This window comes from Urocitellus parryii, chromosome 10 (assembly GCF_045843805.1).
Source record: "Urocitellus parryii isolate mUroPar1 chromosome 10, mUroPar1.hap1, whole genome shotgun sequence".
Taxonomy (NCBI): Eukaryota; Metazoa; Chordata; class Mammalia; order Rodentia; family Sciuridae; genus Urocitellus; species Urocitellus parryii.
In genome coordinates this window covers 86565255-86585343 of record NC_135540.1, presented here as the reverse complement: position 1 = coordinate 86585343, position 20089 = coordinate 86565255, and positions in this window count along the sequence as shown.

Below are 20089 nucleotides of genomic sequence, written 5' to 3'. Positions count from 1 at the left end.
AAGTCACTCTTAAGCGGGTATTGATAATAGTCATATTAAAATATGCTATTATAGTTATGTAAAAATATAAGTGGAATAATTCAATGCCAGTAAATCATTCCAAAATAAATTGAAATACAAAACCCCAAACTGGTAGCAGCAGGTAAATTTTAAAAGTGAGTATGAGTGGGCTCGGGTTGTGGCTCAGTCTATAGTGCGTGCCTAGCATGTGTGAAGCACTGGGTTTGATCCTCAGCATCACATAAAAATAAATAAAATAAAGGTATTGTGTCCATTTACAACTAAAAAAAATTTTATCAGGAAAAAAAATTTTAAACTCTAAAAAAAATTAGAATGAGTGAAAAGATAGGGCCTGACAAAGGAGAGTTTCAACAGTGTTGTTTAACCAAGATATTCCAGAAAGAATTGTTCAGTCAGGATATCAGAATAATAAGTGAACCTATTTTAGCTTTATGGGTATCAGGACTTTCCATAGAGATGAGTTAATGAAACACCAGTATAAACTATGGCCCTGAAAGCATGCTGAGAAAGTTGCCTGTAAAAGTATTAAGAAAAATTTTTTTAAACCATACGATTTATTTTTATTTTTTTTAGTCATACATGACAGCAGAATGTATTTTGACATATAATACATACATGGAATGTACATACATCAATCATATTGTCTATTCTGCTGCCCTTCCTATCCTCCCTGCTCCTCCCCTCCTCTCCCGTCCTCTCTCTATCCAATCTAATGTGACACACTTTTTTTTTCTTTTTCTCATCACAACATCATATATGTATTCTGTATAACAATGAGGTTCTCCTTCCATCTAAGAAATGTTTTTTAAGGCCACTTCCTGGCAACAACTGAGTTTGCCTTTAGTTTCCCATTAAGTATGGAGAAGGGGTCTGTATGCCTGTATGTTGGGTAGAGGGATGAAAATTTGTGACAATGTTAAGAATTTACTTGGACCAGATAATCCCAGCAACTTGGAAGATTGAGCCAGGAGGATTCTATGTTCAAGGCCAGCCTGGCAATTTACTGAGACCTAAAATAAGAACTAGGGATATAGTTCAGTGATAGGGTTCAATCCCTAGTATTATAAAAAATGTTAATACTAAAAGGAAAATGTACATGTTTATTTGTACGAAATTTTCCAGTAGAGATTAAAAATAGCAGTAATCATCTAGCACATTTCCTTTTGTTTATTTGTTTGGTATTAGGGATTGAACCCAGAGCAACTTAACCACAGAGCCACATCCCCAGCTCTTTATTTTTTATTTTAAGGCAAGATCTCACTAAATTACCAAGGACCTGGCTAAGTTGCTAAAGCTGGCTTTGAACTTGCAATCCTCCTGCCTTAGTTTTTTGTGCTGCTAGGATTACAAGTGTATACCACCATATGCAGCTTCAAAGTTCTTAATTTTTTCTAGAACTCTGAGTTTGTTAGAAGTACCTGGTGCTTTATTGAAAATTATAACATGCTTTTTGCCACAGTCCGGCTGCAGCAAAATAACCCGGGGGTGAGGAACAACTTGTGTACATTGATACAGCAGGAGTGAGAGCCGTTTATTGTAGGACAGGAGGGGTATATATACATTCCACACAGCTTATCTTAATTAACATAAAATAGATACAGCAGTCAACCAATAAGAAATCTCCACACTTAATGGCTTGCTGGCGCCACCTCACAAACCACTCCCCCTGGCAAAATGCCAGGCTCCATCCTGACTTGTTTACAGACTCTAACACTTTTTATGTAGGGTGTACATTTCAAATATAATTTAGAACTTACTTTCAATGTAAACAAGTTAATTTCATTACTTCTATGTCACAAAATACTAAACATTTTTCTATAATTTTATTGTTTTAGTTAATTTGAATCCCAATTAAAATTCCTCTCTATTCTGTATTTTATCCATTTAATCCTTGGACATGATTATTTTCTAACTCTAGGTGATCCCTCTATATATGAATTCCTTCCAAAGATAAACTATTTCTGATTATTATAGCATAAAATTAAAATATTATGCAAAAAATGATATTTGCTATTCCTGGTTGCTACGGTCTGAATGTGTATGTACCCCTGTAGTGGCACCCCCTTTCTCCACAGAAAAGTCTTAATTGGGCTTCTCCAGAAATCTTCACTACAGCTGATTTTAGGACGGTCTCTACAAAAGAGTTCAGTGTATATAACTTCCTATTTTTGTGTTGCCCTATCTTACTTGGCCACTGAATGGGGAGAAATCAGCACTCCAGGTGCTGGACACCCCCCTACTAGCTTTTTACAAACATGTACCCAGTATAGTAGTTTATGTGAAAACAAGGCCTCTGATCTTGAGCTGGGCCTTCACGGAGATATCTGTATTTCTAAGATAAGAGAAGTTACCAGTTGGGCTCCATGGTAACAGCTGGCAGAGGGAGGAAAGAAAGGGGAGAAGAAGCTCTCCCCTTCTCAGATGTTGTCTTTGAAGGGTTAACTTGCCCAGAACAGTAAAGAAAAAGCTGCTTTTATGTGAACTTCTGAGCCCCTCCCCCTACATGCTGGGCATAAAATCCTGAAACTACCTGAACTTGGGGTTCAGGGCATTGATTGCTTACAGCAACAAAGCTGTGCCCTCTGAACCTGGCTCCAGCCAAATAAAATTCTTTCCTTCTATCTTCGGTGCCCTGCCTCATCTGTCCCTACAACACCCCCCCCCCAATTCTGATGTTGAAATGCTCATCTCCAAAGTGATGGTATTAGGTGGGATCCTTGGGAGGTGATTAGGTCATGGGGGTACAAAGCCCCTCCTATAAAAGAGGCCTGAGAGAGATCTCTCCGCTAAATTAATGTTATAACTGTCTATGAAGAAGACAGTAAAATCTGCTGGCACCTTGGTCTTGGGCTTTGCAGCCTCCAGAATTGTGAGACATGAGTTTCTGCTGTTCATAAGCCATGTGATCTATGGTATTTTGTTACAGCAGCCCAAATGGACTAAGACAGAGTGCATGTATTCTGCACTCTCCTGTCTGTCTGGACTTCTACACATGCTCTTTCCTCTGCTTGTTTGTTAACCCTCTTGTGAAGCTGGGGCTTTCTGAGAAACTGAGACAGGGTGAAGGCCCCCTTTTCAGACCCTGATTCTTGTGATCAGGTCAGAAAGATTTCAGACATGTTGCTCAGAGTAACAGGAATGAGTTTATTGAAAGGCCCAGAAAAGGGAAAGGGGACACTCTCAAGGAAAAGAGTGGGTCATCTCAGAGAGGAGAGGGACCACATGCCTCTCCTGCATTCCGGTTTTTTTGGGGATCCCAGAGATGTTTTCAGAGAGTCCTGCCCAGGTCCACTTCTTAACTTTTGAGTGACAGCAAGGTGACATTTTACCTTCAAGTCCCCACTGTCATGGCAACTCTGGGTCACAGCCCATGCTGACTGGTTCTTATTGGAATCTTATACATTCTTACAGATTTTATGGTTGGGAGGAACTATCCTTATCTCCCAGAGTTTCAGGATCTGGTCACAAAATTCTCTTGGTTTTCTCCCGTTGACATGATCTTGGGCCTGCATTTCTGCTGCAGTTAACAGGTACTTTGCTGAGGAATATGACATATCCTGTCCACTTAGGCTAAGCAGGGCTGCAGGTAAATCACTTCTTGGAAAAGAAAGCATGTAGGGGTCAGCACAGTGGGCTCATTTTATAAAATTATTCTCTTAACCCCATGTTTCCTACCATCCTCATCTGTCTCTTCCCTAACACTCGCCCCTCAAGGACTTTGGGCCCTAAATTATTTTAGGGTATTTGGCACCAACATATTCTAGTTATTTCCTGCTGAAAGGGCAAAGTTAGGGGAAAGTGACCCAAAGTCCTTGTTCTCCATAAGGTGTGATTTGGAGAGTTAAGGATATTTAGCAACAGGGCAGTCCAAAGGTCCATGGTGGCAGTCGGTGGGTGATTGGATGAGGTGTACATAGGGCAGGGATCACGCCAAGACAACAATAAGACAGCAAAGCCTTGTTTTTTTGCAAGCAATTAGCATGAAAGCAATCAGTATTATTGGCTGGTCTCTGAAAACCATGAAGATGGTAACCATTAAAGCTTTAGGTGGGATCCACATGCTCTCTGAGTAGAAGCCAGTTAAGCTTTAGAAACATTAGCAAAGCTGTACTTTAAAGATGGTTTCCATGTATTGAAGGCTGCTACAACAGTAGAGCAATAATGATAAAGCATAAAACCTTCATCCTGATGATTTGAAACATTCAAGAGTAGTTTACACCTCTAGCATTTCCAGAAGAAAAGAATAACCACCCAGAGTTACTTACTATAAGAGGTGAAGGGAGAGCTCACTTTTTCTTTTTTTTTTTTTTTCTTTTTTTTCCAGTACCTGGGATTGAACCGAGGGGCACTAAACCACACTGAGCCACATGTCCAACCCTTTTTGGTATTTTGTTTAGAGACAAGATCTCACTGAGTTGATTAGGGCCTCAATAAGTTGCTGAGGCTGGCTTTGAACTCCGGATCCTCCTGCTGCAGCTTCCAAAGCTGCTGGGATTATAGGCATTCGACCTGCCCCCGGGAGAGCTCACCTTTTAACTGGTCTGAAATTATGCTGATAGAAAAACAAACCCTTGGGGCTGGGGATGTGGCTCAAGCGGTAGCCTGCTCGCCTGGCATGCGTGCGGCCCGGGTTTGATCCTCAGCACCACATACCAACAAAGATGTTGTGTCTGCTGAGAACTAAAAAATAAATATTAAAAATTCTCTCTCTCTCTCTCTCCTCTCTCACTCTCTCTTTAAAAAAAAAAACAAAAACAAAAAACAAACCCTTAAGTTTCACAGCTTTGTTGCAACGAGATAAGAGCCTCCTACTTCTCATCAGAACTGGTAATCTTCACCAACAAAGCAAACTACATTAGTTCATTCAACTATAAACACTGGAGATATAGCAGGAAACGACAAAAGTTCATTCATTCATGTAACTTACATTCTAGAGTAAACAACAACAAATAAATATATAATGGAATTGGGAGCTCTTCTGGAAGGAGTTTCCATTTTGATTTTCTTTCCTGGCAAATTAACTGTTTTTTTTTTTTTAATATTTTATTTACATTTTAGTTTTCGGCAGACACAACATCTTTGTATGTGGTGCTGAGGATCGAACCCGGGTTGCACACATGCCAGGGGAGCGCGCTACTGCTTGAGCCACATCCCCAGCCCCCAAATTAACTGTTGTTTTTTGTTGTTGTTGTTGTTGTTTTTAGAAATAGTATTTTTTGTTTGTTTTCATTTCTACTTTAAGCACTCATGACTGGTTGTTTTCATTTAAAAATTAAAGCTTTACACATCGACTTTGCTACAATTATATATTACTTTTGATTTTTCTAATTATAAAAACATAAGACCACTTGGTTTTATGAGAATATAAAGTTTATAATTTTTCTAATTTTTTATGAGAATATAAAGTTTATATTCCACCTATGAGAATGTAAAGTTTCTAATACCTGATTTTCTAGTCTTTTTCCATCTCTGACTTTTCATTATAGATGTATTTAAATAGATCTATTATTCTGTGCATCTAGTGGGATATCCATAGTGGTAGAGCTTGCCATTGTGTGGCTCTTGTGACTCATTTCTCTTAACAAAGTTCTAGTTATTTCCTGCTAAAAGGGCAAAGTTGGGGGAAAGTGACCCAAAGTCCTTGTTCTTCATCAGGAGTGGAGATAAGATCCAAAGGCATAACTTTTGACCTTTATATGTCTAGTGCCTCTGCAAGACAATTTTTGCCTATTACAACAGAAAAGGTGAAATACAAGTGGTTGCCATGTGTAGCATGGGTCAATCTTCCATTTCTTTTTTACTCTAGTGTTCCTGACCCACAAAAAGATTGCCTAAGTAAAGCCTGTAAAACAAAGAAATGTAGGCAACTATTTGGCAGCAAAAAGGTTACATTGCTTAAAAGTAGGTAAGTTGAATAAGTATTACTAGGAAGGGCACAGAATACAATAGACACTAGTATTGCTGTATGTATATAAGTGGCCGTATAACCAATGTGATTCTGCAACCTGTACACTTGGAAAAATGAGAATTCATACTCCATTTGATTAAAATGAATGATATGTCAAGATCATTGTATTGTCATGAATGAAATCATGAGTTGGGTCTTTGGAAATATAAACAAAATTGACAAACCCTTATCCTCACTGACCAAAAAAAGAGAACACACACACACACACACACACACACACAAATAGCTTTCGTATTTTGTTACACATTATTGTGAATTTAGCAGTTCAAAACAACACATTTGTTATTTTAATTTCTGTGGGTCAGGAGTCAAGGCACAGCTTAACTGGGTCTTCTGTCAGAAGCTGCAATCAATAAGTTAGTGAGGCTGTGCTGGTTTCCAGGCTCACTCAGCTTGCTGGCAGAACTAATTTTCCTGCAGTAGTACAGCTGAGGCTCCTGTATTTTACTGACTGTTGACTGAAGCCCACCCTCAGCTCCTAATGATCCTGGACTCCTAGGCTTCCTTGACACGTATGCTTACTTCAGTAAGATCTGTGGCTCCACTCAGCTACAAGATTGAGTCTGTTCCTTGTCTGACAGCTCCAGTAAATGTTGGCAGTTAAAAAAGTGTTTTCAATGCAATTCAAGCTCCATTCAGCTACAAGATTGAGTCTGTTCCTTGTCTGGCAGCTCCGGTAAATGTTGGCAGTTAAAAAAGTGTTTTCAATGCAATTCAAGACCTTAGTAGCTGTTTAGGAGATGTAATATGGCAAACTCACATTCTTGATTGCTTGCAACAAATACTAAAGTAAGCCATTTTGTTTGTGCATTTGTTCTTTTGAACTCCCAAAGACAAGATCCTTTATATTAAATTTCAACTTGTGAGGTTCTCGGCATGCTATGGCCTTTCAGAGTATTTTTTTGTATTCTGATTTTTATCATAAACACTTCATTTTTACCACCTCTTAAAAAGGGTGGGGGTAATTGTTTACCCTACTGATCTTACCAGATTATTGCCACAGTTCCGTGTGTTCATGCATGGGAGAACATCACAAAACGTCAAATTTATTTTTTAGTTAGAAAATATTATAACACATTATATAATTAAGATGATTGTTTATTGAGTAAATGAGCTATTAGACATCTAATAAATATATGTAATAGAGATAATAGAATTTTGAACTTCATTTAATGTATCACATATCTAAATAACTTTAAAATGTTCTAAACTTGTATACTAGATTTTTTTTGTTAATAAATACCTATAAAGCTTCTAGTGAGGGCTGGGGATGTAGCTCAGAGTATTTGCCTCATATGCACAAGGCCCTGAGTTCAATCTCCAGCACACACACACACACACACACACACACACACACACACAAAAGCATCTAGTGATTTACAAAAGATGCTCCCCCCAAAAAACAACAATAATAACAAAGCTCGTACTTGAATTGCAAAGATACTATTTTAGTTTGTCTTGAATCATACTCTCAAAAATTTCCCAAACTAAGACAAGTAAATATATAACACCATGTTGTCTGCAAACAAAAAACTTTTTACAGGAAATGTCAAATAACCAACGGTTTCTAGCTTTTAATTTAGAGCATTAAATGAAACTCCCTTTTTTTAAAAAAAGTAAATGAATAAACTATGAAAAGATTATACAGATAGGAGATTCAAAGGAGTAACTCCTTTAAGAAAATACATGAGCATTTTCTTATTCAGTTTGTTCATATTTGAAAGGTGTTACAATATGCTGCTATTTCAGTGATGGTTTCTCATATTGAAACACACTTTCTCCCAATTTAATAATCTTGAGTCATAGTAACAACCAGTATTCAGTGGAAAAAATTTTTGAGTTCATGAGATGAGAATATTCAAGGTAATTTAGGTTACAAGTAAAAGAAAACCCAACTCCAAATAAGTGAGACCAGAAGAATCAGAAAACAGCGAACTCCTTTGAGATGTTTGCTATAATGGGCCAGTAGCTTGAGTAGGATGTGGGGTCAAGTGAAAGGCTTTTTTAAAAATAGGAAATACTAAAGAATATATGCTGATGGAAATGATCAAACAGGAGAATAGTGCTAGGATGATGTTCTTGAAGAGAGGAGTTGGGGATAAGATCCAAGGCATGAGCAGCAGAGATGACCTTGGGCTGGAGAATAAGCAATAGACCTATGGCAAAAGGAGGGAAGACAGAGGATATGGATAAAAAGGAAATCATTTGATAAGTGGTGGTGGGAATGTGTTAAAGTTTTCTTATTGTTCACATTTTCTCAGATAAGTAGGAAGCAAGATGTCCACTGAAAGTAAGAATTGGGGAAGAAGTTTGAGGAAAGTGGGGAAGTTATAAAAAGACATCTTGAAGTGGAATGTGGGGAGTTGAATGGACCAGGAAAATATAGTTTCAAACATCAACTCCAGACACAAAAATGTCCAAAGGATGAGAATCCTTGTTCTGAATATCTCTCCTCTTTTTTCTCTCTCTATTCTTTTTCTTTTTTCTCTCTGTATTCTTTGTGTGTGCATGTGTGCGCACTCACAAACCCAGTGTCTCCTATTAAGAACCTAGAAATCTTTCCTTAAGTCCCCTGACAACTTCCTATAAAGGTTAACGTCAGTCCTGAGTCTTCTAACACTTTTAGGCCTACCTGGGAAAATGACCTTGGTTCTGCCTTCTCACAGCACTGTTTCCTTAACAACTACCAAGTTAACTTAGATGAGGAATGGTTTCCTTGTTTGCTGGTAAATCCCTGATTGTGGATTTGAATGTGTACTAGGAGAGCTGATGTGGCACCCAGATGGAAGACTGGTGACAGAGTGATCAAGTGCGCCCATGTACCCTGATCATCCTAAGCAGCTGCACAGGCTCAGGATGGGTGACAGGAAACAATAAGCTGTATGTATGTATGTATGTATGTATGTATGTATGCCTCTGAGCCTCTTGGATGTCTGCAGGTACTCAGTATTCCTGTCTTGTGTCTCTCTATAAAGTTAAAAAAGAATTAGAATAAAATCTATTGTATCATATGAGTTTCACCATCAAAACCTACAACCACTGTTGATATGACATAGAATTGTGTTTAAAGCAGGACTGGATTTCAAATCTGCAATACAATTTGTATCTTCCTGTTTCATGCCCAGGATAGGCTCACAGACCACACATTAGCAAACCAATCACTGTCCGAGAAAGTGAGATCTGCTTGGTTGCCTTGACTAATTGCAGTTCCTTCTCCAGCACCTCCTAAGATTCACAGCTTTGTAGAGGTGGGCAATATGTGAACAAAGCAAAGGTTAGTAAGAAAGGCCAGGCTGGCAGTGAAAGGATCCTGGGTAGGCAACCAGGGGGACCTGCTAGGAATATAAAAGGCATGGGCACAGGATAAAATGGAACAGCTCTCAGGTGGTCATAGCCTTTTGCTGAGACACAGGGATTGGTGTCAGAAAGTTCTACTAACTAGTTGATTCTTTCATGTAAGAGAAGGATCATATCACAGACCAGATACGAAGCTCAAGCACTAAAGCAACCAATTTTCCAATTTTCTAATATAATTTTCACTCCTGGATGAAATTCCACTCATATCAAATGAAATTTCATCTAACATAATTTTGTGCCTATCATGTTTAAAGCACTGTGAAATTGCCAATGTCTAAAGATGCATGAAAAATTCTTCCATCTCATCCGTGTCTTTCTAAACACGGTTCTTTCTTAGCAAGCAGTGACTTACCGGCAGACTCAGCTCCTTAGAGCCATCATGTACCACAGCTGGCGGCCACTGATGTCAATTAATATTCCCATTCATCCTAGGCATTGAATGCAGATGAGCGAGTAGAGATGATAAAGCAATGGAAAGAGCGGCAAACCCTCGCTCCTACACTTTGAAATCTCTGAGCAAATTACTAAACCTCTATGAATATTAGTTTCATCCTGGAGCTACTCATTAACTACCTAATAGGTTTGTTGTGAAGATTAAATAATTAGAAGATATTTATCTGTTTAAGCTGTTATGCTATGGAAACAAATGGGCCTGAAATTTCAGGCCTCACAACACCCACAGGTACTTACTGTTTGCATTCACATCCTGGACAAGCAGCTGCGGTTCTGCTCACAATCTATTCCTCCCAAGACAGCTTCTGTCTGGGTCCCACATAGGAGGAAAAAGAGAGATGCCAGAATTTCACAGAGACTCCTACAACTTCTGCTTAGAACCGGCACCACTTCCACTCCTGTCATGGACAAAGCCAGGCAGGGCCAAGCTGTCAATGCTGAGTGTCATCCTTCTTTAGGGACAGGCCCAAAAATAGGTGAGAGGGAGGGGCACTGAATATTTTGATAATCCTACAATCTATCACAGCTTCTAAAAGCATGACCCATAAATGTTAGTGCCCTTCCCTTCTTTTCCTCTTTCCCTGTGCTGGGGAGTGCAGAGCATACAGTCTAGAATGGAGAGTCTGGAAGTGTCTAAGTTCAAAGCGAAACTGCCATTTTTTTTCAACTGTGTGACCCTGGGCAAGTTATTTAACCTTTCTGTGCCCTCAATTCTTCATCTATAAGATAGGATCAATAATAGTATCTATGCCTTAATGCTATAGATTCAATGAGCTAATCTGTCACAGGTGTTTGGAACAGTGCAGGGCTCACAGTAAGCCTCATCACAGCGTTGACTGCTGTCCCTGCTGCTGCTCTTGTTACTATTGAAAGAAGTCTGACTTGAAGTCAAAAGACATAATTAGTTCAAAATCTAGGTGTTGTATTCTAATAATGACCTTGACCTTTGATCTGTAAAATTGAAAGAACACTCATTTCTGAAAAGGCCCCCTATCTGGCAGTGGTTAAACGCACCAATTCTGCAGCAGGACCACTGGGATCAGATCCTGACTGTATCCCTTTCAGGCTCTGGGTCTTTGAGCAAATTACTTAACCGCTGAGTACCTCGCTTTCATTATCTCTAGGACAGGGATAATAGTTGTACCTTATGTTCATAGGAGCATTATGGGAATGAAGTGAATGGATGGATGTCAAGTTGTTAGAAGGGCACCTGGTGCTTAGCCAAGGCCCGTGGCACGCAGTGGAAGTGCTGAAGAAGCATTAATTATAATAATAACTGTAACAAGTGATTTTTCTCACAGGGTTTTGAGGACTGACTATGAATTGGTAAGAAAGTGCTTCAGATAGTACTGGTCAAAAGTAAAGACTCAGGAACCTCAAGGCTGACTTCTATGGTGTGTAATTAGACTTCTCCAGGCTTCTGCCCAGGGAGTGAAAAGCACTTTGTGTTAGATCCTCCCACTGCAGAGCAACCAGCCCTGGCAGCTGGGTTTGTACCTCAGGACTTGGAGATGCAAAAACTGATGCATTGCTCAGCTTCCAAGATGATGGAGTACTTGACATATCAAATTCAGGGCCAAGGACGCTTTACACACTGATATAAACCCAAAAGATTGGAGTCATCTCGACTGGTTCTGATCTCCAAAATAATGAAAACCCAACTGTTTCTTATAAATTCAGAGGCCCTAACCAAAATGATTTTATCCCAGATTTTTGCTAAGCTAATGTCTGAAGACACATCAGAGCCTTTGCAAAACTGATACTCATGGGGGAAAATGTACTGCTTTCCTACCAAGAGCAGACTGATAACAAAGCTGGGAAATGCCGTAAACACCTGTTTGTTTTCTAGTTTGGAAAGCCTGTTCTTTTGAAATCTGACTCACCTTCTCTTTGTAACTTTATCTTTCCTTTTCCAATTTTCTTTTCTGCCACTGGGAATTAAACCCAAGTGTACTCTCTACTACTGAGCTACATCCCCAGTCGATACTATTTTTTTTTATTTGGAGTCAGGGTCTCACTAAGATGCCAGGGATGGCCTCAAAATTATGACTCTCCTCCCTTGACCTCCCCATTTGCTAGAATTATAGGTGCATAGCACCATGCCCAGCCATTTTCTAAATATTTCTCTGTTGGCCACAGTTGATGGGCTAGGGGAAATGTACCTTGCTCTCTACTGAATCTCATCAAGGCTTGGGATATAGTGGGCACTCTATAATTACTAGATGGAAAAACAAATCAATCCTATTCACTTTCTTTCATTGCTTTCTACCCACCTTAAAATCATTGGCTGGGGCACCCGTAAATTAGGCTAAGAACAGGAAAAAAGCATATATTTGAATACTTTTTTATTTTCATGATACAGAAATCTCCCCAAGAAAATTAAGACTAAAGGAAATGGTTAAACCTGAATATTTTTATACTAGGTTTGATAAAGAACCGAAAATTATGGGAAAACACGATAAGACAAAACGAAGTGTGAACTAAGAATAATGAATTTGAGAAAACTTATTCAGATTCCTCTCAGCATAACATCTTCAGAGACAAGGACAATCCTGTCCTCCAGGTACAGGGAGGGCAGCTACTACATGAGTCTTCTGCCTGCACCTGCTATTTCTCTTTCCTTCAGCTTAAAACACTCAACATGCTGAAGAGCTTTATTTCAGGGTCGAATATTCTGAACCCCTCCAGAACCAAATTAAAAATCTGAGAGCATCTATCCTGTTATCTCAAAGACTTTGATACCTGCTTTGAGTTATTACACCTTTGATAGAATTGGGAACATTGACCAAATAAAAATTTTATGTGATTAATTTTGAAGATTGAGACTTAAAAAAAATGAAAAGTGCTTAAAAAAAATAAAAACCATGGAATGGGTTTTATCGGACCTTCCCTTCATGTTGGCTAATAACTAACAAGGTCTGCAGTGTCACCAGCCACCTTGCAGAGTGACTGGGATGATTTCTCCTAACAGTACTTTTGGGTTGTGATGAGCCTTAAGAAAAGGATTGGGGGTAGCATGTCTGGTTCCTGTCTTAAATATGCAATTCAGACACCTGTAATTGCTTGGCTTTCTTGTAACTCATAGGAAACATTAATTATTCAGAGGAAGTTTCCTTCAAATTACCTTTTAGTCCCCAAATTTTCAAAGGAATGCCCTTCGTATGCAGCTAATTGACAAAGGCATTTTGTGCAACTTATAGCAATGAATTGAATTTTTTCTATTCTCCACCAAGTGCTTGTTCATGATAAATCTCCCTTGATCATAAGGAGTATTTTTCTCTGGTCAGGTACTTCATCTTTGGCACTATGGAGATAAGTCATTTCTCACTATAGTTCAGGAGCAAAATAGAGTTGCATAGCTCATTTTTGTTTGCTGCCTACTAATTTTGTTTGCCTTCCTCTGAATGAGGAATTTCTCTGTAGGCTAAAACGCCATTTTGTAAACTTAAGCACTTCTCCAGTTTTTAAAGCATGCTTATTTATTATGTACATTTGCTTCCGGAGTTTCCCGTTTTTTGAGGTCATTTCCCCAATGTGTGTGCACTCACTTGGACACCTGACTATCCATCTATCTTAAGGATATAGATAAATCATTTTGGGGCGGGTATTCTTTTTTTTTTTAGAGAAATCATTTTCAAATGATGCAGCAGGTTCTTTGACAATGTTTTCTAAATGCTTTTGACCTTGAATTGGTTTTGTAGAGGACTTGTCTGTAATGATGAACTCTTAAGGCACAGAACCTGGGGTAACCACGGGTTAGTCCTCCTTCACTACAAAACCAAGGGTCTTTGGTTTAAGTCCCACTGTATTCACATGTTCTCATTATGATTTGGATCTGCAATGTCCCCCAAAGGCTCATGTGTTGAAGGCTCGGCTCCCAGCTGGTGGTGCTACTGGGAAGTGGTGGCAATTTTAGGAAGTGATGCCCAGATGAAGGCAGTAAGTCACTGAGGGCAGGCCCTTGATGGTATCCTGGCACCCTGGCTCCTTTCACATACCGTCTCTTTCCGGATACCCTGAGGCGAGCACCTGTGTTACACACTCACCCCCTGTCATGATCTGCCTCATCACAGGACTGGAAAAAATGCAGCCAAGTGACCATGAACTGAAACCTCTGAAACCATGCATCAAAATAAATCTTTCCTCCTTAAGTCGATTTTTCTAAGGCTGACTAACAACACACTTGGGCAAAGAAATATTGACCTTAAGATCTTTTTTTTTTTTTTTTTTTTTTGTACCAGGGACTGAACCCAGGAACGATTAACCACTGACACACACCCCCAGCCCTTTTTCTTATTTTATTTAGAGACAGGGTCTTGGTAAGTCGCTTAGGGCCTAAGTTGCTGGGAATGACTTTGAACTCACAATCCTCCTTCCTCTGCCTCCTGAGCTGCTGGGATTACAGACTTTCACTACCACACCAGGCCTTTAATCCTCTTTTATGACAATTTTTCTGAGTTGTGCTCCATGTAATTTTTTCTTATTCTTTCTGATGTTCATTTGTTTTATATTAGTGTGATAATGCCTACGCTTCTGTGATGATTTTATATATTTTCTTTCTCTCTCTCTTTTTTTAAGAAAGGAGATCACCTTTATTCGAACTGATTTGAAAACATGCTAACAAGGAACTTGGGTGAAACAGACTTACTGCTAGTCGTATTTTACTACAATCTATGACACATCAATTGAGTTGTTATTCCAACAATCTGATTGTTTTTATCATTCTTTGCACTGAAAAATACCTTGAAAGTTTTGAGCCTTTGTTTCTATTTTCTATCTTTCCTACTTTACATAATTGAAATTTCCCAAGTTGATTAAGTTAAAATCAAGTTGTGAGAGAATTCTATGTGTACATAAATTTAAAAGCCTTAGTCATTGTCAAAGGATGTCAGAGAATGACCTTGGAATATTGTTGTGTTAGATATCTACACACTGTGCTCTCTATTACAGAGGAAATACAATGATAGAATGTTTGTTTATTTGGCATTTTTACTGCATTAAAGACTCACCAACTGTCTATTGACTATGCCTAAATGATGGTAATTGTTTTTAAAACTTGAAATGTAAATGTTTCCAATTGGGCACAAGCACAGCTGAGCCTACGGTTAATGGCCTACATATCCAGTTGTCCTTAATGGAGATAAAATAACCATTAGGATCCTTTCCAAGCCCTTGATTGTTAGATGAAATTTTTTATTTTGCTATTAGTGCAGCAGTGGCTTATAGTTTTGAAGTCTCTGCAGCCCTACATTTGACTTAAGCAGCCAAGTCCTTTTCCATAGTGGTACTTTCTGTAGTGGTAGATTAGGTGGTTTTAGTGTGTTTTTTTTCCTAACATCAAGAATTTTTTTATTTTATTTTTTTAGCAGATCTTCATCCTGGTTGGGTTTTTGTGTGTGTGTGTGTGTGACTTGTCTTGGCCAAAATTGCTTAGAAGTTTGCGTGCCTGAAGCTCTGTTCGCTGGTGCAATTTGACTGAGATCCTCAGATCACATTTTGCTCAGGGTGCCAAGGCGTTGAGGTCCATTAGTGATAATTGCCATGGGAAGGAGATTGGAAGTGGGTGATGGGCTATGCATTTGCCATCAGTAAGCACAGGAGAGCCTTGGGGCCACCTTTGAAAACCACTGAGTTACCTTCAATGCCATCCCATGTGTCTGAGTACAAAAATTACAGTGTAGGAAAAAAGTAAGAGTAATTTGTTTCCCCAGTTTCTTTCCCCATGATTGTGAAAATGTGTTCTCTGTCTCAGTCCTTGGAAGTCAGCAATGTTTGTAGATCAAATTAACAAATTTGCATTTTTAAATTTCCTTCTTTCAACAAATTTTTAATATCTGAGGCTCTGAAATACAATTATTTCCCAAACAGAGAAGCATGATATTAAATCTCTGAGGCTGCTTTGTTTTTGCCCAGCTGCATGTTTTTCTCCCTTTCCTCCCATTTCTTCATCTCATTCTAGCATATGCTTCAGTGATGACAGCCCACTCTGGGTATTTCCTTTTTCTTTCTTCTGGATTCTTTATTAGTGCACATGTTTTTCTATGTGAAGTATAGCACAGAAATGTCCCAGTGATACTTTACAATTGCAACCACCAGGATTTCTTCTACTTCTTTCATTTCACTTTTCTTGAGGTTTCTGCACTATGTCTGGAGATACAATGATATGTTCATTATGGCACTGCTAGGCTCCCTCCGTCTGTTTCTCTTTGTCTTTTGATTTTTGTCTTTATGACTAGCGGTGTCTTTGTAACTAGTGCAGCCAGTTAATTTTTTCCAAAACTCTCTGAAATGGTTGTTTAAGCCCAGTCATTATTAAAAATTGAACTATGAAAGTTGCAACTAAATAAATTATATTAAAAACAGAGGTAAGTGGTGGCACCAGCAGCATAGGGGTAGGAGCTGAGTCAGCACAGGAGCTCCAATGTCTGGCTGGGCAGAGCAGAGGGTTAAAAACAACAAAAACAAACAGAAAAGATAATAAGTACTCAAAATTCATCACTTCTAAGGTATTTTAGTACATCAGTATTTGTGCTCTTGGGGGTATTTATATCTATTTGTCTATCTGGATGGAAGAAACAACATCTAATCATGTGGCCTGTCACATGTCCCAACTCTGTTTAGCGATATTATTGCAAAAACTACAAATCCAGGCTTTGTCTCCAGGAGAGCCCATGGTTAAACATTTACCAGCACACCTGCTCTGAGCCCCTTATCATGCTTTGGTAAACATTCTGCTGTGCCTAACAAGTATCTGTAGCCTTTTTCCTTCCAGTTTCAAGATGTGGGCAACCAGGGCATTGAAAAGTTCCCATCAAGTCATATGCTCTGTCCTTTCAGGACAGTTGATCTCCATTAATTCTCACTTTAAGGGTAGATCAACTTATTGCTTTAGGATAGTCAGCTTCCTCTTTTTGAGTAAGCCCTGTCAATTTAGCCCTTTGAGTCATTTTATTTGCTATGCACGAAACACCATGAAAATCTTGGAGTGAATCTCTGTCAGCCCTACTGGAATCAATTGGGTAGTCTGCCTGGTTGGCTGTAGTTTTAGTTTCTAATTTGTTTCTAATTGAGTTGCTAATTTCTAATTAGCTCACCCTTTCATTATCATCTACCAAGTCACTCTCTGAAGATCTTTATCACTGAAGCTATTTCTACTTGGAGAATCTGATAACCTGTGAACCAAATTTTTGTATTTTAATTTTTTTTTCCAAAACAGTCCCTTTCTGAGTCTTTTTTTTTTTTCCCTAAGAATTTGCCAATGTAGAATTACTGTGTTACAATGTGGGCTGTCTTTCCCTCTGGAGGCCACAGCCCAAGTGTTGGAAATCAGTAACATCAGTGTTACTTCAGTAATGTGCCAAGTGTTGTAGGAATTCAAAGGGCAAATGACCAGTATCAGAACCTTTCCTGATGTGGTACAAATGGTTTGAGATTAGGAGAACACAAAAGGAAATTAAAAAAAAAATATATAGGATGGGACACAGAAATGGCAAATCCCTATGACTTCTCAATTTTGCCTGAAACTTGCTTTTTAAAAATTTAAACAGTTCAGAGATGATTTAGCAGTTATGCTGTTTTATTTTTAGGTAACAGTGAGAAATTGCTTAAGAGTCACAGGGCACATGCTAACCTCGTTTTCCTAGGTTTGTGAAGCTTCTTTATAGAGGAACTTCATTTTGAGAGGAATTGATAATCCAGGTGGCCCCATAACAAAATATGTAGGTTCACAGGAAACAGTACCAGGCTGATAGGCCATGGCCTGCAGCTTATTTTGCCTGGGAACACCTGAGCTTTGAATTTGAACACTTTCCTTGAAATTTGCTGTCTACACCCAAACAGCCCCATAAGCAGATGCAGGTTTGGAGCTCCCCCCAAGAGCAAGGGCCACTGAACACTTCAGCTCATATATCTATAGATATGGGGAGAGTGAGGAACACAACATGTATCCCCCTTGGGGGAACAGACTGACCTGGAGGAGTCAGAACTGGAGGTTTCCGGGAAAATCTGACTGGAATACTAAAGCTAGTTCCCACATTCCCAGGTGCAGAGGCATGTCCATTTCTGTCTGGTATTTGGTCTGGCTTCTCAGAGCTGTGCTCCCAACCTGGGAGGAGCTAAAGTGGATGGATTTTGTCCAGGAATGATGGGCACTGGCTGAAACTGGAGGCATACAACCATATTGACAGTGGGTTCAACTATGTCTGGCACTCCAGGAACACCAAAGTCCACCTACGGAGCACGTCTACTGCTTTCCTATCAAATGTGTTCTCTGGTTTCCCTTTCAATCTTTGAATTGGCTGTTAAGGTAGAAGGACAGAGAACAGGTTAGAGAAAACACTTCCTGACTGGAATATACAGGTGGCTCCATGCTAACTGACAGAATCTTGACCTAGAAGAACTTGTGTTGGGGTAAGGTCACAGAAAGGAGTCCTACAAAAGATAAAGGGCAGCATGAGACTGAGATGGCTTCCAACAGGTAGGTGTAGTTGAGGCTGGGCTAAATGGTGATCCTGGTCTTTCTTAGACCTGATTTGCCTACATTTTGAATGCCATTGGTTGTCCCAGATATGCCTGGGGAAACCAGTCATAAGGATGGGTCCATATCAGTGTATCCAAGTAGAAAGAGCCTGATGTGTACTTCAACTCCTGCTGTCTCCTGGTTGCTGTCAGCCACCACTTGAGCAGTTTCCATACTCGGTGCTTTGACTAGATTTTTTTTTTCTATTTTATTACTGGTTATCAATGTGGCACAATGCTAGAGTATTTTCAAGGAAGCTATCTTCTGGCACAACAATTACTGCCCAGCACTTAATGTTCTTTCATTGGGCTCAGTATTTTTAGATCCTTGTTGTCTCTGTTGACCTATTCATCATCACCAATTGCTTATTAAAATAGTTAATTGCCATAAGCAAAATGTGATCAGAGTTCTTCTTGGGCCCCAGTTCTGGTGATCTTGCTGAGGGAGTCACTGAGCTTTTAAGGAAAGGAAATTTATGAACATCCTAAACATTGCACTCTAAATGATCATTTTTTATATAATGTTAAAATATGACTATTCTGGTTGGCGGTGTGTTGGGTTCCACACTAACCAGTTCCTAGGCAAATTTGCAGTAGATAAGAACTCTAAAGAATGTGATAAGAAAGGAGATGGAGAGGGCGAGTTGGCCACTTCCTTTATTTCCAGTCTTGTCTTGGAGAAGCAAAGCAGAATGAGGTTGGTTGTAAAATAAAAGAATAGACTCACTTAAGAAATCTACCCACGCAATGGCATAAGACTATCCAATATATTGCCCTGCTTGCAGGTATGGTGTGGTCCTACATTGTACCCAGCTGCTGAGCAATGAGTTAGTGACAAAATGTCCAAAAATGTCCCTGTGGAGTCCTCCAGATTCTTTCTTTGGGATCAATAAACAGTATTCTGGGGGCATTTGCAGCCCTGGGAAGGAACACGGTGGATGCTATTTTCATTTTAGGTTTTCTTAAAGATGATATTGGAATTAAAATGGTTAGTTTCAACTTTGTAACTTCTAAACTTAGCCCAATACTGAATTTTTCTAATATGGCAGAAGTATGCCAGGAAAAAAAAATGTTCTTACGAAATCTAAACATTTCTATTTGAATTGTAGTTCATACGAAGTTTGAATAATTCAGACACATTCAAGTGTTTCCAGTCCCTCAAATATTACTCACTTTTTACAACTAAAATATAAACTTCCTTTCCCCAAGCAAGAAACTGGATGCAATTTTGCGCGCGCCTCCCCACTCCCCATCTGACAGTGTCTAGAAATGTCCCTAGTTGTCCTACCTGGGAGGTAGAGGCACAGTTGGTACAGGCCAGGAATGTTAAATGTCCTATAATGTCTCGGGCAACCCCAAAACAACCCAAATAAACCAGAACCTGCAGAGCCTTGGGCCAGACAAGGGTTACATGCTGTCATCCTTCCTTTCCACCACAAAAAATGCTACTGTTGAGCAACCCTGATCTGAAATAACTTCAGTTTTTTAGGAAAGGCAATGTGCTCTTGATTTACCAGCATCTGAAACAGCTGTTTCTGAAGTAGCTGTTTCTGTATCCTGGGCTGCTGTCACTGCTCCTGGCTGACAAAGCAAGCACCCCTTTCAATAAACAGAAGAATGAAGTTCTTAGATGTCCCACTTTTTCCCAATTGGTTGCTTCTTTTCCAAATGGATACATATTACTCAAAACTTGGATAAGAGCTTAAAAAACAAAAACAAAAAACATTGCACTAAGTGGCTTTGGCAAGAAGATTTGGAATGTTTTGGATAAAC